Source organism: Camelus bactrianus, chromosome 9 (genome assembly GCF_048773025.1).
Source record: "Camelus bactrianus isolate YW-2024 breed Bactrian camel chromosome 9, ASM4877302v1, whole genome shotgun sequence".
Taxonomy (NCBI): Eukaryota; Metazoa; Chordata; class Mammalia; order Artiodactyla; family Camelidae; genus Camelus; species Camelus bactrianus.
Genome location: NC_133547.1, coordinates 78,148,913 through 78,169,548, shown reverse-complemented (window position 1 = coordinate 78,169,548; position 20,636 = coordinate 78,148,913). Strand labels below are relative to the sequence as shown.

Here is a 20,636-nt window from a genome sequence, read left to right as displayed (position 1 = left end):
TGGTGTGTTCTGGGAATTCCAGTATATTTTAGATGAGGGATGTTGACCATGAAGGAGTTCACTGCTGTGCTCACTGGTAAAGTTGGAGGAACTCTGGTCCAAAGGAGGGGCTTGCCCTCCATCCACTGGCCTCACTGCAGCTCAGGTGGGGATCTGACTGAGTGAGTGAATGCAGCCTGGCAGTTTGGGAGGCCTGAGCGGAGGGGAGGGAACAGCACAGCTTTAAGATGAGGGCCCACTCCTGGGAAAGGGACCATCAGACTTGGTGCTTGGTCCCCTGGCTGGTGTGTAAAAGCCCCTTGTGATGTGCTGATTCTCATGATCTCTTCCAGGAACTTGAGCACTTTTAGCGTCTCCACCATCTCTTCCTGTATAGACTGTAAGGATCTCTCGTTCTTCAGTTCTTGGATGAGAAAACTGATTTCCTTCCTCGAGCTTAGGTTGATCGTCATCAACTTTGTGTAAGTGTCAGCGAGGCTGGGTATATTTACTGGCTCCTTCTCTAGCCTTGCACTCTTTACAGTTGTCTCCATCTTGGCATGATCCTTTTTAGCCACACAAAGCTGGTCGATGAGGTGGCATTTCTCCTTAATCTGTGCTGCGAGTGTTTTTGCCAGTTGCTTTTCATGTCTTCTGTTAAGTTGACTTCTAACAGACCAAGTAAGTCTGAAAGTGAATGAGACACACAGCAGTACGGTGAGGACAGGTAGACTCAACGCTGTCTCCCAGTGGAGGCTCCAGAACATGAACTGAGAACACAGGCCATTGAACAGCAGCAAAACCAGGACTGCACTCAGCTTCCTAAGGATCAGCCCAAAGCCAAGCTCCACAGAAGACAGCAGCCCCTCCATGGCACTGACCCACCCAGGGCTCTGCCCAGTTACCATGGAGCCACCAGCCACAACAAGCCCCAGAGGACACCCCAACATTCCACCTGGAGTCCAACCAGCAACTGACATCCTGGATTGGTCAGTGTCGGTAGGGAGGAGGCGTGGCTGTCAGAAGAGAGGGTTGTAACTAAAATGTCATTTTCTCCATTATTGTCTAACGGTAATTTTTTCTTACCTCTTTCTTTTGGTGTTTATATCTGTATACCATAAAAAGTAAAGTGAAATGTATCAATGTAAAGCTTATTATTTCACAAATCTTTAAAATTCATAACCCTCGACAGTATCAGAAAAATCAGTGTATGAACCACATGTTTGAATCACATCCATTAACACAGAACATATACCCTCTGTCACATTTCAGTAGAAACACACACACTCTCATGGCATGCATCCATCAGTCTGATGGTGGCTGAACTTGATGAAAATGAAAAAAAAATCACAATGAATACTTTGATATCTGTCTCTTTTGCTCTAAGTGTTGTTTTTAGAGCTACATGTTTTTATTTGAATATGCCATTCAGTTTGTAGGGCTGAATAATTTGACCTTGTAAGATTATACCACAAAATATTAATCCATTCTCTTAATAATGGACATTTGGGTTAGTTCAAGTGTGGGTTATTATGAATAAATATTTTTGATTATATATATACATGCATCTTTTTTCTAAATATCTGTTTTCATTTACTCTGTGAGACGCATACCTGGGAGCAGCTCTGTTGGGTAAATCTGTGCTAAACACTCCTTCATTTTGGAAGAGGTTTCTTTAGGTATAATTTACATGCCATAAATTCACTCATTTAAATACAAAATTCTTTGGTTTGTGTGTGTAAATGTGCAGAGTTGTGTCTCCCTCACAATCCCATTTTAGAGCAATTCTATCCCAGGGGAAAAAGATTTCTCAGTCCACACTTTTCTTTATCAGCTTCATTTGACACAGTCTGTCTCTCTTTCTCTTTGAAATGCTTCCATGATATAGATGCCGGTTCAATGCATTCTACCATTTTTATAACTGTTTTCGTTGTTGGTTTCTGTTTTTTTATGAACTGACTGGCCTTTCCTTCTGTGACTCCGCTGATGGTTTCCACTTTTCTTCCAAACCCTTTAGCATTAGTTTTACTCAGGAATCAGTTCTTTTTTTTTTTTTTCTTTCATAGTTTACATTAGGGTTTACTCTTGATGTTGTACATTCTGTGGGTTTTGACAAGTGCATAATGACATGTAGCCACTATAGTGTCATACAGAATATTTTCATTGCCCTAAAAATCCCTTGTGCTTCATCTATTCATTCCTCCCTCCCTCTCCTCAAACCCCTGGAAACCACGATCTTTTTATTGTTTCTGTAGCTGTGCCTTTTCCAGAATGTCATTTGGTTGGAATCATACAGTTTTTAGCCTTTTCAGACTGGCTTCTTTCATTTAGTAGTGTATCTTTTAAGTTTCTTATATGCCTTTCATGGCTTGATAGATATATATATATTTTTTTACTGAACATATATCTTTTAATTTACATATATTTACTGTTCACTGTTTCTAAGAACGTTTAGAGATTTAGCTTTTTAAACTTACATAGTTATCAAAGGAATAAATCCAACCACAAAATAAGAATTAACTCAAAAAGATACATACACCCTGCTATTAACAGCAACATTATTTATAATTGCCAAGATACGGAAGCATCCTAAGTGTACATCAATAGTTGAATAGATAATGGAGATGCAGTGTGTGTGTGTGTGTGTGTGTGTGTGTGTGTGTACAACTCACCCATAAAAAAAAGGATATTTTGCCATTTGCAACCCTTCATTCACTTTTTTTCACTTCAAAAACCAGACTTCTATAATTGACAGACATTTCCATTACATCAAAAACAACAAAATACCTAGAAATAAACTTAACCACGGAGGTTACCTATACTCTGAAAACCGAAATGACACAAAGAAAAGGAAAGATTTCTTGTGCTCTTGGATTGGAAAACTCAACGCTATCAAAATGGCCACACTACCCAAAGCAATCCACAGATCCAACACAACCCCCAAAATACTTGTGACATTCCTTACATTATTAGCACAAACAATTCCACAATTTATAAGGAACCACAAAAGGCCCCAAACAGCCAAAGCAATCTTTTGTAGGTCTCTCTCTTTTTTTCTCTTTCTTCTTTTTGTTCTCTTTTCTTGTGGTTTGATGACTAGAGAAAGTCCTTTAACATTTGTTGTAAAGCTGGTTTGGCGGTGTTGAATTCTTTTAGCTTTTGTTTATCTGTGAATCTTTTGATTTCTCCATCAAGTCTGAAGGAGAACCTTGCTGGATAGAGTATTCTTGGTTGTAAGTTTCCCCCTTGCATCACTTTAAATATACCATGCCACGCCCTTCTGGCCTGCAGAGTGTCTGCTGAAAAATCAGCTGATAACCTTATGGGAGTTCCTTTGTATGTTATTTGTTGCTTTTGTCTTGCTAATTTTAACGTTTTCTCCTTATCCTTAATTGTCAATTTGAAGATTATGTACCTTGGTGTGTTCCTCTTTGGATTGATCCTGTGTGGTACTCTCTGCACTTCCAGGACCTGGGTGACTGTTTCCTTTCCCAAGTTGGGGAAGTTTTCCGTTATTATCTCTCCAAAATTTTTCTCAGGTCCTTTCTGTCTCTCTTCTCTTTCTGGGACCCTTATAATGCAAATATTAGAGCACTTCATGTTGTCCCAGAGTTCTCTTAAATTGTCCTCATGCCTTTTTATTCTTTTTTCTTTTTTCTCTTCTGAAGTAGTGGTATCCCCTAATCTGTCTTGTAGCTCACTGATCCATTCTTCTGCCTCATTTAGTCTATCCTTGTTTCTTCTAGTGTATTGTTCATTTCACTGATTTTAATCTTCAGCTCTGTTTGGTATTCTTTATATTTTCCAACTCTTTGCTAAAAACTTCACTCTGTGCATCTAATACTCCTCTTAAGTTCTCTGAAAATCTTGGCCATCATTACTTTAAACTCTTTCTCAGATAAATTGCCCATCTCTTCATCACTTATTTCTTCTTCTGGGATTTTATCTTGTGCCTTGGCTTGGGAGGTATACCTTTGCTGCCTCATATCGTCTATTGTTCTATGTGTTTGTGGATTCCTTCCACAGGCTTTGAGATTATTGTTTTCTTATTTTTAGTATCTGCTTCTGGTGGATGAGGCTGGACTAGAGGCTTATGCAGGTTTCCTGGCAGGAGAAGCCAGTGCCTGCCCACTGTTGGGTGAAGGTTGGTCCTGGACCTCTGGTGGGTGGGGCTGTGTCTAAAGGCCTTTGTGACTTAGAAAGTCTGCTGATGGGTGTGGCTGTGTTCCCTCCCTGTATGTTGGTTGGCCTGAGGCTTCCCTACAGGGTGGGGCTAGGTCTTGGTGTTAATGATCCAATCAAGATGTCAGCCTCCAGGAAAGCTCATGTAGATTAACACTCCCAGAATGTCTGCCACCAGCTTTTATGTCCCCTGAGTGAGCCACAGCCATCCCCCATATCCCCAGGAGACCCTCCAAATCCAGCAGAAGGGCCTGGCCCAGGTTCCTATGAAATCACTGCCTCTGCCCTTGGACCTGGTGCATGTGAGTTTCCATATACACTTCTCAAGTGAATGTAGTCTCCATTTCCCCTAGTCCCATGAGGCTTCCAGAGCCAGGCACCCTTGGCCTTCAAATCAGATGTCCTGGGGTCTCCTCTTCCCAATGCCAGGACCTGAGCTGGGGAGCCTGACGTGGGTCTTAGAGTGCTCACTCCTGTAGGAGGGCCTCTGTGACTTAACAAATCTTCAGCTTGTGGGTCGCCCACCTGAAGGGTATGGGGCCCAATTATATCACGAGCATACCCCTCCTACCATCCTGCCATGGTTCCCTCTTTATGTTTCCAGTTGAAGAAGGTCTATGTTCCTCTTTTTTCAATGGTTGTTTAGCATTCAGTTGTGGTTTCATTGCAGTCACAAGGAGAGGCAAGCTCGTGGTCCTATCACTCTGCTATCTTCAATAAGGTGTAATTTCAAACCACTAAAAGAATTAAAGTAACAAAAACAGTGAAACAAATAACAAGAAGGTATTTTAAGTTGGAAACATAAAATAAGATAGTAGTCATTTATCACAATAATGTGACTTTAATGTCCATTTTAAGGAGAGATTTCTGAATTGGAACATTTTAAATCCAATTCTGTGTTATTTACAAAAAAAAAAAAAAAAAAAAAGCCTAAATTATAAAGAGAGCATGAGAAAGAGAGAATAAAAACAGTCCAAATAGAACTGAAGGTGAAAAGCATCAAATGGGAAGGAGACAGATATTTTATATTAGAAAAATTACAACCCCCAAAGAAAATATAATAGTCATAACCTTTATGACTAAGCAGCATAAACATTGATATTTATAAAGCTAAAACCCTCAGACAAACCACAAAAATTGACAAGCCACAATCTTAGTATGAGATTTAATGTCTCTAAGAGATTAAGATACCAAGTAGACAAAAAAAGATTAGGCCATGGAGGATTTAAATAAAGCAAGTACTTCAATCTACCTCTTATGCTTTTGTATGAATTATCTGTATCTAATTCAATTAACTGTATAGTCATATTTCTAATATGAGCTGCACCCAATAAATAGACTGTATGTTTTTTTCACATTTTTTTGAAATAGACTTTTATTAGGCCAAAGAAAATAAACTGCCAATTTCCAAAAGACAAAAATCATACACAGGCCACACTCACTGAAAGGTGAAAGGATTCAGTAAAACCAGATATCACAAAGGCCTCATTTGGCAATGAATCTTGGTTTAAAGTGAATACCAAAACTGACATTACAAATAATTAGAAATAAAAAACAGAGAGAGTACTAAGGATAAAAATCTCTAGAATATGGACAAAGGCATACTCAGTGACAGCTTTGGTTATAATTGCATTTATTAGCACACAAGAAAGACAAAAAATAGAGGAAGGATTCAACTCAAGAAGGTACAAGTAAATTAAAAAGAAAGAAAGAAAGAAAGAAAGAAAGAAAGAAAGAAAGAAAGAAAGAAAGAAAGAAAGAAAGAAAGAAAGAAAGAAAGAAAGAAAGAAAGAAAGAAAGAAAGAAAGAAAGAAAGAAAGGAAGGAAGGAAGGAAGGAAGGAAGAAAGAAAGAAAGAAAGAAAAGAAAGAAAGAGAGAGAGAGAGAAAGAAAGAAAGAGAGAAAGAAAGAAAGAAAGAAAGAAAGAAAGAAAGAAAGAAAGAAAGAAAGAAAGAAAGAAAAAGAAAGAAAGAAAGAAAGAAAGAAAGAAAGAAAGAAAAGAAAAGTGGGAGGAGAGTGTAGCTCAAGTGGTAGAGCTCGTGCTTAGCCTGCACAAGGTCCTGGGTTCAATCCCCAGTACCTCCTCTAAAAATAAATAAATAAATAAATAAATAAATAAATAAATAAATAAATAAATAAATAAATAAATAAAATAAAATTACTTCTCACCCCTAAGAAAAAAGACTTGTATGAGATACCAAGGACAACAAGAAAGAAAGGAAGAAAGAAAGGAAGGAAGAAAGAGAGGAAATATCAGCCTGTAGGATACTGAAAGCTGTAGGATTAGATGAGATGATGTAACACAGTTGTGTAGACAGGGCCCAGGACAAAGCTGCAGCAGTCTGAGTTTTGGCAAAGAGCCAGCGAAGGAGACTGAGAAGGATGACCGAGGGTGGGAAGAGAATCCAATAAGACTGATGTCAAGGGAGCAGACTTTCCCCAAATGAAGAAGTGGCCTCCTGTTGACCGCTGCTGGGAGACCAAATCACGTGACATCCAAAGCGTGTGCACCACAGACAGCAACTTGGAAGTAACCAGGGACCTCGATGAGCACCGTGTTGCACAGAGAAGCCAGATGAAAGAGCAGGGCTGGGGTGGGGAGTGTGCTCAGCAGGGAGGCGTGTCACATTTTTAAAGAAGGAAAATCTCTCTCCTGGATGGAGGTGATGCATTCGGAGGGTCTCACGGTGCCTGGCTCATCACGGGGCTTGCTGACACTTTCCTGTCGCTCACTCCTCACCTTCCATTCACTGACTGGAAATGCCATGGCTGTTTCCTTTTTTCAGAGTGGGTCTGTCTGGGATACCAGCACAGCTTCCTTGATATTATTTCTGTTAGAAAAGCAAGCATGACTTATTCTGTTTGAATGAAACTCCTTTTCTAGAAAGAGGGCAGCCAGCATGATGGCGAAATGCCAGTTTCCAGAGTTAGATGGTCCTAAGTTAAATCCTGGTTCCACCCCCTTGAGCTGTGTGGCCAGTGGGGATTTTGTGTTAACTCTCAAGCCTCAGTTTCTTCATCATTAATCGTTCATTAGAACAGTACTTGCCTCGTCGATGCACATAATAAGCATCTGGCACCTATGTTAACTATCACTTCAAGAATTTCACTATGTCTTTTTTTTTTTAGAGGCAGTTCCTTCTACAATAAAATAAAAGAGCTTCCCACCAGCTTCGCAGAATATGGATGCTTCAGTGTGATGCAGGGGCTGGGAGCTTGCTCGGATAGCCAGGTCAGTCGTGGGAACTGATGACACCAGGACTGCTTTGCCTGCAAAAGCACACTTCCATTGACAGCTCCCCAGCTGCCTGTCGCACAAGCATCTCCCCCTTCCCTGGCTTTTACTCTTCCCCCAGAATCCCAGGACATCCAGGTGTAGGTTCCTTAGCCTAATAAGGAGACATTCTGACTTTTTAGGTTATTTTTTCTCCCCAGCCCCCAGCACATGGTAAAAAACCGTAATGATTGCTTCTTAAATGAATGACCTCACCCGGGACGAGCACCAGCACCTACGTCCTTGTGCTGCCTGCCAGGCCGGTGTCATCATGATTAACACAGCAATCCCCAGCTGACAGCCCGGCCGCTAGCCTACCACACACCCTGACTGGGGGACTTATGGCTTTATATTTTTAAATTGTCCTCTCCAGCACCGTCTGATAAATCAACACACAAGTCATTAAATGGTTCATTATCCCAGTAATATGATTCATCCTTTGTGCCAAGAAACACAAGAGATGTCAGGAAACTTAGAAATATCCCATTTGAAGCCACGAGTGCCCATCCACATAACAGATTAACTGGATGAGAGAGACCACTTGGACATGAAGGTCAAAGAGAAGGCTCAGTAGGTGGTGGTCCTCCTTCCAGCAGTCCTTGAACTCCTGTTGGAAAATGTAAGTCAGAGTCTTACTAGGCAGACTCCATGTCTCGCCATCCTCTCTCTCAAATGCTTGGAAGGCAATTTGGCTGATAGCAAGAGTCTGGTATAGAATTAACAATGAAGCACACTCAGCTAGATCACTTCTGCAGAAAGGATATCAGGTCAGGAGCTGTAGAAGGAACAGTCTCAGTTTTGCCATCAGGTGTGAAACTCTGGATGCACCACCTGAAATCACAACACCTTGGTTTCATCATCTGTCATATAAGCAAGTGATTCTCCATGCTTTCCAGCTTCTTTCTAATACTAAGATTCTACGATTCTAGTGTTTTAGGAGACGAGAGAGGAAGGGAGAGTTCAGAGCTTGGTTAGAGTTGAGATTTAACTACAACTGGTGTGTGGAATTAGACAAGAGACCTGTCTCCCCCAAATCTAAATCCACCATTTTGCATGAAGGTCAGGGTCCCCCCTGCCTAGTTTTTGCTGATTGCATCAGTGAAGACTCTTTTTGTGGAAAGAAATCAAAAATCCAAATGAAACTGCCTTAAGCAAAAAGGACTTTTTTTTTTTTTTTTTTTTTTTTTTTTGGTTCTGGATATCTGTTTTGGCTCTATTGCAACACCATGAACTAAAACAAAGACTCTACACCCATGGAACTCAATTCTAGCTAAAGAAATAGATAATGAACAAAAAATATGTAAACATATAATACAATGTCAGATAGTGATAAGTGCTACGAAGACAAACAAAACAGGGTAAGTAGACAGAGAGATGCTCTTTCAGGCAGGATGGGGACAGAAAGTCTTACTAAGAATTGTCTCACTAATGGCTGAGACAATTTAGGTGAAGAAGAGCGTAACAGGGAGACTATTAGAGCATCAGAGAAGAGCACTTCTCAGGAAGCATCACTATGAACTGGATGGTGGTGTGGTCAAGCAGACTGGGGAGAACCTGCGTCAGGCTTCTGTGAAGGGTGGAAGGTCCCAGCATGGCCTGCCTGTGGAGGATCTGAAGAGGGAGCTGATAGTTGGCTGCGAAACTTGGGAGGACTGCCATGATAAGGCTAAATGTCCCTGCAGCCAAGAGCCCAGCATCTGCCAAGGAGTCACAAATCCCTACACCAAGGACCCCATCTGCTCAGCTCCCTCTTCTCTTGCACCCTCCCTTGTGCACCCCACTAGTCCAGACTGTGATCTCTGCATCCTCAGCTGAGTAAGATCACTGCTTTTCCTTGGGCTCCATCTTGCTGTATTGCAGCGAAAAAGGCCCTCAGAAAGAAAGCTGGGGCCATCTTTGGGCTTATCTTGTATGTTTGCCTTCTCTCAATGATCACAGCTCTGTACTCTGTGCGGTTCAGTGCCTGGAAGCAGTTGCTCCATGTGTTTTGTCCAATTTGATAGTAGATTTTGGTGGGAGGGCAAAGTTAGTACCAGTCACTCTGTCATAGTCAGAAACAGAGGTCCCTTAGGTGACTCTTAAACCCTTGACCCTTACTGGCAGCTGCCTATCCTGATTAGGTGTCCAGCAATGTGAAGAGCAGCCCAGCTTCATGTCTTCTACCCAATCTTAGCGAAAGGGTAGGGTTTGATGTTACAAGCAACATTTTGACTATTTAAAGCTCCAATAAAGGCACAACTAATGAAAACTGTAAAAAATAATAATAATAAAATTGTAAAACACCCTGAACTAAAACTAAACTAAAAACACCCTGAAATAAAACATTTAATACACTGAGACTACCAATGTGGTACTGGGTGTATTAGTCAATGTAGAGAAATAGAACCTGTGTGTGTATCACTGAGTCCAAGCTTGTACTGTTTACCTCATGACAGGTCAACAAATCAAGAGAAGAGGTGTTAGGGCAAAGAATAGTGACTTTATTTGAATGTCATCAGACCAAGAAGATGGTGGACTAGTGTAAGAACCATCTTACCTGAGTTAGAATTCAGGTTTCTTTTAAGAAGGGAGATGATGTGGCTGGTTTTGGCAAACGTCTTCGTACCAGAATCCTTTGTTCTTGCACCTGTCCACATAGGTCACATCACAGTGTTCCTGTTAGCCTCTAACAGGACAAATATTATTCCTTGTTCTGCAATTTTTCAAACTCTTTATGCATGAGAAGTGCTATACCTTTAAAGGTCAAGACTAGGAGGCAGAGCCTTGAGACTGGGCTATCATATATATTTCAGTTCTTTGCTACATATGTGGAAAGAGAGACAGAGATTATCAGGAACTGGCTCACACAATTATGGAAGCTGAGAAGTTCCATGATTTGCCATCTGCAGGCTGGAGACCCGGACCCAAGAAAGCCAGGGGTGTAATTCAGTCTGTGTCCACAGACATGAGAACCAGGGGAGCCAATGATGCAGATTCCAGTTCAAGTCTGAAAGCCTGAGAACCAGGAGTGCTGAGGGCAGGACACTGATGTCCCAGCTCAGCACTCAGACTGAAAGAGCTGAATTCTTCCTTCCTCTGCCTTTTTGTTCAGTTTAGGCCCTCAACAGCTGGATGATGCCTACCCACATTGGAAAGGACAGACTGCTTTACTAAGTCTGCCAATTCAAATGATAATTTCCTCTGGACATACCCTCACAGACACACTTTGAATATGCAATGTTTAGCCAAATATCTGGGCACTCATGTTTAGTTAATTCATTTTTATGTAAAATTTGGAATAAATTTTATCCTCTCATCTATTTTTAATTTAACAGTATCTTTATCTCAGGAATACAAAGGGGCTCAAATCAGAAAATCTATTGATATAACTCACCCCATTAGCAAATGAGAAAATTATATAGTTATCTCAATAGGTGGGGGGAAAAAAAGCATTCAGTAGAATTCAGCCTATACAAATTATAAAACATCTTTTTAACAATGAGCGAACTAAGAATAAAAGCCTTGATTAAAGGTATTTACTTTAAAAGCTACAGGAAACACCATACTTAATGGGAAAGTTTTGAAGCACTTTTACTAAAGTCATGTTTGACACAAGGTGTCAAGGGTCTCTGTTTTTATTCAATATTTATTCATAAATATTTTCCCCTCTTATATCGCCTGTCCTGATCTCAAGGCAACTTGAAATCTCGAAGTAGAAATGGGATGGACAGAAACAGCACCAAGAAAAGCCCTTGGTTCAGGCTCAGAGTGAGGGAAAGGGGTCTCCTCGCAGCCAGGACTCTTCGGAGCTCGAAGCTCTGAGAGAGAAGAGCCTTCTTATCCAGGTAGAAGAGGAGTAGCCCCAAGAAAGTGGGGCAAATCCCTTTTACTCTTTTGTCCTTCTCACTCTCCAACTGGTTGACCTTAATCATGGATCTAGTTTCAAAAAGTGAGTGAGAAAGCAAGGTAAATAAAATCCAGACTTCTGACTGGAGGAATCAACAGGAGTGCCCCAAGGAACTAAAAGGTACCAGAGAGATTGCAGAGTAGGGGGAATTTGAGAAACAATGCCATTAATTTGTTTATAAACTCCTGGGATCATAAGCTGCGTATGCATTATTCTGATTCTAAATAGCCTACCAAGACTAACAGATAGACCGCTCCTCACATCCCAGACTGCCACTGGGTGGTGCATTTGTGGGACAAATCCTAATAAGACTGCAAAGGCTTTGGAATTAATACTGAAACCACATCCCATAGAAGGCTACTCAGAATTCACGGTCAAAACCCAATCAGGTTGACTGCCTGCTAAAACATAAATATCGATATTCTCTATAAGGTATAAATGAGTATAATACAGTATTCAAAATGTCCAGGATACAATCCAAAATTACATGGCATATGAAGAACCAGGGAAATCTCAAATCACTTAGGAAAAGACAATAAACAAATGCTAACAGTGAGATGTTGGAACTCATTCAACGCTGAAATGTTCCAACACAGAAGTTGAATGTATCTGACAAAGACATTGATAATGATCACAATGGTTAGGGCAAATACTCTTAAAAAGAAACAAAAGATAGAAACCTAGAAACCTTCAGCCAAAAATAAAACAAAATATATAATATATAAGACACACAAAAGAACCAAAGAGAAATTTTTAGAATTAAGATATATATGAAATTTCAAAACTCACTGGATATGTTCAAAAGCATAATGGAGATGACAGAGGAAAAGAATCAGTGAAGTTGAAGATAGATCAATTCAAATAGAATCCAGTTTGAACAAGAGAAACAATATTGATTTAAAAAATTCACAGAGCCTAAGCAACCTGAGGGATAAAAAAATAAAAGGTCTAGGATTTGTTATCTAAGTCTTAGAAGGAGAGGACATAGCATCGAGTACAGAAAAATTATTTAAAGAAATAATGGGTAGAAACTCCCCCAACTGACAAAAAACAAAAACCATAAGCCCTGTAGATTCAGGAGGCTTAGAGAACCCCAAAAAGTGAAAACTCAAAGAAACTGATGTACATACACACAACACAATTAAACTTTGAAAGCTAGAGACAAAGGAAAAAAATATTTAAAGCAGTCAGAGAAAAATGATGCATCACCTAAAGGAGGAAAACAATGCAAATGACAATGAATTTCTCATCTCATTTCATGAAGGCTGGAACTAAAAGAACTGTTAACTACCAGGAAAAATATCCTTCAGAAATGAAGATGGATGTGAAAAGATGCTCAGCATTGTTCATTAAGGAAATGCAAATGAAAACCACAATGAGATAGCACCTCACACCCACAAGGGTGGCTATATAATAAAAAAGACAGATAATAACAAATGTTGGTGAATGTGGAGAATTGGATCACTCAGACATCGCTTGTGGGAATGTAAAATGTTGCAGCCACTTTGGAAAACAGTTTGGCAGTTTCTCAAAATGTTAAACATAGAGTTGCCATACGACCCAGTAATTCCACTCTTGGTATATACCCAAGAGAATTGAAACATATGTTCACATCAAAACTTGTACATGAATATTCATAGCAGTATTATTCATAATAGCCAAAGGGTGGAAAAAATCCAACTGTCCATGAATTGATGAATGGATAAACAAAATGTGTTATGTCTATACATTAAAATATTACTCAGCCATAAAAAAGAATTAAACCTACTCATGCATGCTCCAATATGGATGAGCATAAAAGGCATTGTGTGACGTGAAAAAAGTCAGACAGAAAAGGCCACATATTCTATGATTTCATTTATATGAGATATTCAGGATAGGCAAGTTGGTAGAGACAGAAAGCAGATTACTGGTTGTCAAGGGCTGGGGGAGGAGGGGAATAAGGAGTGACTACTAATGTGCACAAGGCTTATTTTGGGCAATAAAACTATTCTAGAATCAGATAGTGGTAGTGGTTGCACAACTTTGTAAATCTGCTGAAAAACCACCAACTTATATGCTTTAAAAAGGTGAATTTATGACATGTGAATTATATCTCAAAAAACAAAAGGTGAATTAAAGACATTCTCAGTTCTAGAAAAATGAAGAAAATTCATTGCCAGCAGACCTACTCTAAGAGAATTGCTGAAGTTCATCAGATATAAAAAACAAATGTTACCAGAAAGAAACTTCAAAGAGCATAAATTAAGGAAGAGCAAAAGAAATTAAAAGTATCTGAAGAAATAGAGTAGAGTAGTCTCCTTTGAGGTCCCTAAAACATGTTTTGTGGCTGAAAATAAAACTTACAATATTTGATAATGGAGTTTTCAAAGTATGTAGATGTAATGTGTGAGAAACATAAGAAAATTACAATGTAAGGGGGAGGAAGGGACCTATATGGTGGGAAGATTTATACATTCCACAGGAAGTGATAAAATACTGATTCTACGTAGACTGTGAAAAATTAAACATGTATATTGTAATCCCTAGAGCTACCACGTTAAAAAAAAATGCAATGAGATCTAGTCAAAAGCGTAACAGGTAAAATAAAATAAAAATTGTTTAATAACCCAAAAGAAGGCAGAAAAGGGAAAACACAGGGATGATAAATAGAGGGAACGAAGAATAAAATGATAGACCTCAATTCAAACATCAATTGTTACATTAAAGGTAAATGACCTAAAGACAGTCTCTTCAGCAAGTGGCATTGGGAAAACTGGACAGCTGCATATAAATCAATGAAGTTAGAACCCTCCCTCACACCATACACAAAAATAAACTCAAAACAGCTTAAAGATTTAAGAAAGACAAGACACTATAAGCCTCTTAGAAGAAAATACAGGCAAAACATTATCTGACATAAATCAGCAATGTCCTCCTAGGGCAGTCTACCCAGGCAATAGAAATAAAAGCAAAAATAAACAAATGGGACCTAACTAAACTTATCAGTTTTTGGATGGCAAAGGAAACCATAAGCAAAACAAAACGACAACCTATGGAATGCAAGAAAATATTTGCAAAAAATGAGACTGACAAGGGCTTAATTTCAAGAATATATAAACAGCTCATACAACTTTATAATAATAATAATAAAAACCCAGTCCAAAAATGGGCAGAACACTTAAACAAGAAATTCTCCAATGAAGACATACAAATGGCCAATAGGCACATGAAAAAATGCTCTATATTGCTAATTATCAGAGAAATGCAAATCAATACTACAATAAGGTATCACTTCACACCAGTTAGAATGGCCATCATTCAGAAAGCCACAAATGATAAATGCTGGAGAGGCTGTGGAGAAAAAGGAACCCTCCTACACTGCTGGTGGGAATGAAGTTTGGTGCAGCCAATATGGAAAACAGTATGGAGATTCCTCAGAAGACTGAAAATAGACTTACCATATGATCTAGAAATCCCCCTGCTGGGCATATATTCAGAGGGAACCTTAATTCAAAAAGATACATGCACCCCAACACTATTTACAATAGCCAAGAAGTAGAAACAACCTAAATGTCCATCAACAGATGACTGGATAAAGAAGCTGTGGTATATTTATACAATAGAATACTACTTAGCCATAAAAAATAATAATATAATGCCATTTGCAGCAACATGAATGGACCTGGAGAATGTCATTCTCAGTGAAGTAAGCCAGAAACAGAAGGAAAAATACCATATCACTCATATGTGGATCTAAATTTAAAATTAAAAAAACCAAACTTATTTGCAAAACAGAAACAGACTCTCAGACATAGAGAACAAACTTTTGGTTACTGGTGGGGAGGGGCTGGGGGGATAAATAGGAAGTTAGAGATTTGCAGATACTAACTGATACATATAGGCTAGATAAACAACAAGTTCATGCTGTATAGCACAGGGAATTATATTCAATATCTTGTAGTAACTATGGTGAAAAAGAATATGAAAACAAATGTATGTATGTTCATATATGACTGAAGTATTGTGCTGTACACCAGAAATTGACACAGCATTGTAAACTGACTATAATAAAAATATATACACACACACACAGACACACAAAAAAGGTAAATGATATAAACACATCAATAAAAGACAGAGACAGTTAGAATGCACTTTTTAAAATAGATAATCCAGTTATATGCTATCTATAAGGATCTTCCTTCAAATGTAATGATATTGGTAAGTTAAAAGTAAAATAGTGGGAAAAGACATACACTTATCAAAAGAAAGCTAGAGTATATTAATTAATATCTTCTTGGTCAATTTACCAAGAAGACATAACAATCCAAATGTGTATGAACCTAACAACAGGGCTGAACTGAAAAAACTTTTTGACTGATTGAACTTCTTCAAAATTAGAAGAAAAAAAAAAAAAGCTTTAACTCTGAAAGGGACACTATTAAGAGAATGGGGGAAAAGGCTACATACTGGGGGAAATATTTGCAAGTTACATATACCCAGGATACCAGGATATAAACCCAGAAAAAATGAAGACATCTCAAAATTCAACAAAATAAGAAAATAACACAATTTAAAAATTGGTGAAAACGTGAACAGACATTACGCCAAAAAGAATTTAGGGAAGGCAGATACACATGTGAGAAGATGTTCAACATCTTTAGCCACTAGGGAAATGCAAGTCAAAACCATGATGAGATACCACTACAAACCTATTACAGTAGTTTAACTACTAAAACAACATAAAAATGACAATACTAAGTGTTGTAAAGATACAGAGCTATCAGTACCTTTAAATATTGCTTGTGAAAATGCAAAATGGTACAGCTACTTTGGAAAATATCTGTCAATTTCTTATAAGGTTAAATATACATTTATTATATGACTCATCAATTGTACTGCTAGGTGTTTAGAAAAATGGAAATTTATGTTCATACAAAAATCTGAGTAAGAATGTTTGTAGAAGCTCTATTCATAATTGTTAACTGGAAACAACCCAAATATTCTTCAATGGATGAATTTTTATATAAATGAGCCAAAGATGACTTCTGTATTGTGTTCCCTAGGTTGTTTATCTCTTTATAGTAGGTTGATACCAATTAGCTCAAAAGCCCACCTGCACCTAACTCAAATTACTCATCCGATTATTTTAAAAATAAACAAGCAAATTCTTAGCCACTTAGAACCTGCTTTACATATCCTGCAAAACTGCACCTAACAGATGTTAACTATTGATCTGACAGTGCCCTTCATAAGGCCTCAAGCTACTACTGCCTTTTGGGGTTCTCTGACCCAGAGACTCCCTGCTGTGCTGTTGAGCAACAACCACTAGACACGTAAGCCCCCTCTCGAGCCCCTTCTGCCCTGGGAGTTCTCATGCCTCCTCCCTTTCTGGATGGTGGCCCCCGCACCATAAGCCTCTGGACAGTCTCACAGCACGAGATTCTTTTAAAGCACCAACCAATAAAGTGTGCTGTGTGTTACTGCCCCTTGTGGTCAGATCTTTCTCCTAGCTCAGCCCTACATACCCAGAACCCTCTACATGAATGGATACGAAAACTGTGGTGCATTCATATAACAGAATACTCCTTAGCAATAAAAGTAACAAATTATTGATGCATGCAACAACTTGAATGCAGAGTGAAAGAAGCCAGTATCAGAAGGTTACATACTATAGATACCATGTACAGGACAGTCTCCAAAAGACAAAACTGTAGTGATGGAGACAGACCAGATGTTGCCAAGGGTTAAGGACAGGGGACAGTGTAACTACAAAGGAACAGCACAAGGAAGGTTTTTGAACTATTTTGAATCCTGACCCTGGTGGTGGTTACACAAATCTGCAGTGGTGTTAACATTCATAGATCTGTACAACAACAACAAAAAGGCTGTCAAATCCAGTGAAGGCAAGGAAATACAATGGAGACAAGACAGTCCCTTCAATAAGTGGTGCTGGGAAACCTGGACAGCTACCTGTAAGAGAACGAAATTAGAACATTCTCTAACACCCTATACAAAAATAAACTCAAAATAGATTAAAGACCTAAACATAAGATCAGAAACCATAAAACTAGAAGAAAACATAGGCAGAACACTCTTTGACACAAATTATAGCAATATTTTTGGGGTCTGTCTCCTAAAGCAAAGGAAATAAAAGCAAAAATAAACAAATGGGACCTAATTAAACTTAAAGGCTTTGCCCAGCAAAGGAAACCATCTACAAAACAAAAAGACAACCTACTGAATGGGAGAAAATATTTGCAATGATATGATCAATAAAGGGTTAATATCCAAAAATAGTATAAACAGCTCATACAACTCAACCTCAAAAAAAAAAAAAAAAAAAAACCTGATTTTAAAATGGGCAGAAGACCTGAATAGACATTTTCCCAAAGACATACAGATGACCAATAGGCATTTGAAGATGCTCAACATTTTTAAGCATCAGAGAAATGCAAATTAAAAACACAATAACATATCACCTCACACCTGTCCAAGTGTCAATCAAGTGAAAAGACTTTTCCTCTGCTCCAGAGAGATGCTATCTCTTTTTTATAAGGCTAATTGCTGTTCAAACATCCTGGCAATGCCTCTATTTGCAAAAATGTGCAAATATGGAAGAGAACAATGGAGAACTGTATGAGAAACAGAAATTCTAAAACATTTTAAACCGAATACAAGTGAAAATCAGGCATATGAAATTTTGTGGCATGCAGCTAAAGCAGTTCTTTGAGGAGAATGTATAGATTTTGATGCTTATATTAGCAAAGAAGATGGACTTTGGAACAGTTGTCTAAGCTTCCACTTTAAAAGGCTAGGAAAAGAAAAGCAAATTAATTCCAAAGGAAGTGGAAATTCTTGTATTTTACATGATGTGAGACACCTGTGATAAGTGAATAAAAGGAGAGAAATAATGACAATAAAGCAAAAATTAATATAATAGAAACACGCAATAAAGAAAATGAAAATAGTCAAAAGTGTAATTTTTTAAAGATTAATGAAATTAATGAACCCCAAGCCAGAAAAAAATTATAGAACAAAATTACCAATATGGTAATTGAAAAAAGAGAGTATTGTTACAGACTCCCCAAATATTAAAAATATATGGTGATGTCACAAGCAACTTTAGGCCAATAAACTTGACAACTTAAATGAAATGGGGAAATTCATTGAAAAACATAACTTTTCAAAATTAAAAAAAAGAAAATCTAAACAACCTTATGTTTATTAAAGTTGAATTTACTGTCAAAAGAAAAAACTCCTATGAGAAGAAAACTGGGACTAAAACACAAATTCCTCAATCTGATTTAAAAAAAAAATGTCTATGAGGGGGGTGGGGTATAGCTCAATGGTAGAGCATGCTTAGTATGCACGAGGTTCTGGGTTCAATCCCCAGTACCTCCACCAACAACCAAAAAAAGTCTATGAAAAACCTACAATGAAGTCTTTCATAACAGTGAAGAATTAAATGCTGTTCCTTTAAGAATAGAAACAAGACAAAGATAGCCATTCTCACAACTCTCACCATCTTATTTAATGTTGTTCTCAGAGTTCTATCCAGTTCAATAAGGCAAAGAAAAGAAATGAAAGGCATGATTGAAAAAGAGTGAGTAAAATTGTCTTTATTCATAAACAGTATGATTATTTCTTTAGGGAAATCTAAGTAATCTACAAAAAATATTTAGCAGGATCACAAGATACAAGGTATCTTTATTATATAAAAATAATTGGTATTTCTATGTGCTGGAAACAAACAACTGAAAAATAAGTTTTTAAAAATCCATTTATAATAATATCAGAAAATGTAAATATATTGGTGTAAATTTGACAAAAGACATGCAAAGGCACTGAAAACTAAGAACATTGAGGAAAGAAGTTAATGAAATTTTAAATAAATGGAGAGATATGAAATAGTCATTAATTAGAAGATTCAATGTTGTTAATATGTCAGTTCTCTATAAATTGATCTACACTGTTGATACAATACTAATCAGAATATCCATAGGAACTTTTATAAAAATTAACAAGTTAATCCTAAAATTTATCTAAAAATACAAAGAATCTAGAATAACCAAAATAATCTTGAATGAGAGGAACAAATTTGAAGGACTCTCACCAATTGCTTTCAAAACTTATCATAAAACACACAGCAAAAAAAGACAATGTGATATTGGCATAAGGATAAACAAATAGATCAATAGGAAAGAACAGAAAATCTGGAAAGAGATCTACTTATATTTGATTTGCTTGGTTTTCAATAAAGTACCAAGGCAATTCAATAGGGAAAGGAAAGTCTTCTATAAATAGTGCTGGAAAACTGGATAAGCATATAGAAAAAGATAAACTTTGATCTCTACCTCAAAACAAATTTTTTTTCCAAAAAGCGTGATATAAACAAGATTTTTATTAGCGAAGTAAAAAAAAAGGAGTGAAAGATAGTACACTCCCAAGAACTGGGGGCAGGCCAGTCCAAGAGAGGAAAAATGGCCTCAAAACAAAAATTTTTATACACAAAAGTTAATTCATGATGTGTCATAGCCTAAGCATAAAAGAAATTGGAAACTTTCTGAGGAAACATACGAAAAACATTTCTGAGGAAACATAGGATAATATCTTCAAGACAAAGATTTATTAGAAAGAACATAAAAAGTATGCACTTTAGGGGGAGGGTCAAGTGGTAGAGAGCATGCTTAGCATGCATGAGGTCCTGGGTTCAATCCCCAGTTTCTCCTCTATTAGTAAATAAATAAACAAGCAAACAAAAAACCCAGTCACTACCCCCCCAGAAAAAACCAAAACTGGTAGAAAGCATATACTTTAATAAAAAATACTGATTTAATTGGACTTCATCTAAATTAAATTCTGTTCTTAAAAAGACACCAGTGCTCGCTTCAGCAGCACATATACTAAAATTGAAACAATACAGAGAAGATCAGCACGGTCCCCATGCAAGGATGACACGCAAATTTGCGAAGTACTCCATATTAAAAAAAAAAAAAAGACATCACTAAGAAAATGGAAAGGCAAGCCATCAACTGAGAGAAAATATTCACAATACATATATGAAAGGATTCGTATCCAGTTTAAAGGACTCCCAATAATCAACAGCAAAAAGAAAAATGATCCAATTTTTAAATGAGCAGAGACTTGAACAGATACTTCACAAAAGAAGATTTGTGAATGGCAAATAGATGCTTGAAAAAGGGCCTAGCATCCTTAATCAACAAGGACATTCAAATCAAAATAATGAGATACCACACACTCCACAACACAGCATGGGAACGACTGAATTAAGTGTTGGCTAGAACGGAGTCACTGAAACTTTTTACATTCC

The 20,636-nt window shown here is 37.8% G+C and overlaps 1 non-coding gene across 1 annotated transcript; it reads left to right on the top strand.

Moving 5' to 3' along the window:
- Positions 1-20,184: 20,184 nt before the first annotated feature.
- Positions 20,185-20,291, top strand: LOC123615403 (U6 spliceosomal RNA). The gene has a single exon (XR_006722969.1). It is a non-coding gene; the product is annotated as a U6 spliceosomal RNA (small nuclear RNA).
- The last annotated feature ends 345 nt before the right edge of the window (positions 20,292-20,636 follow it).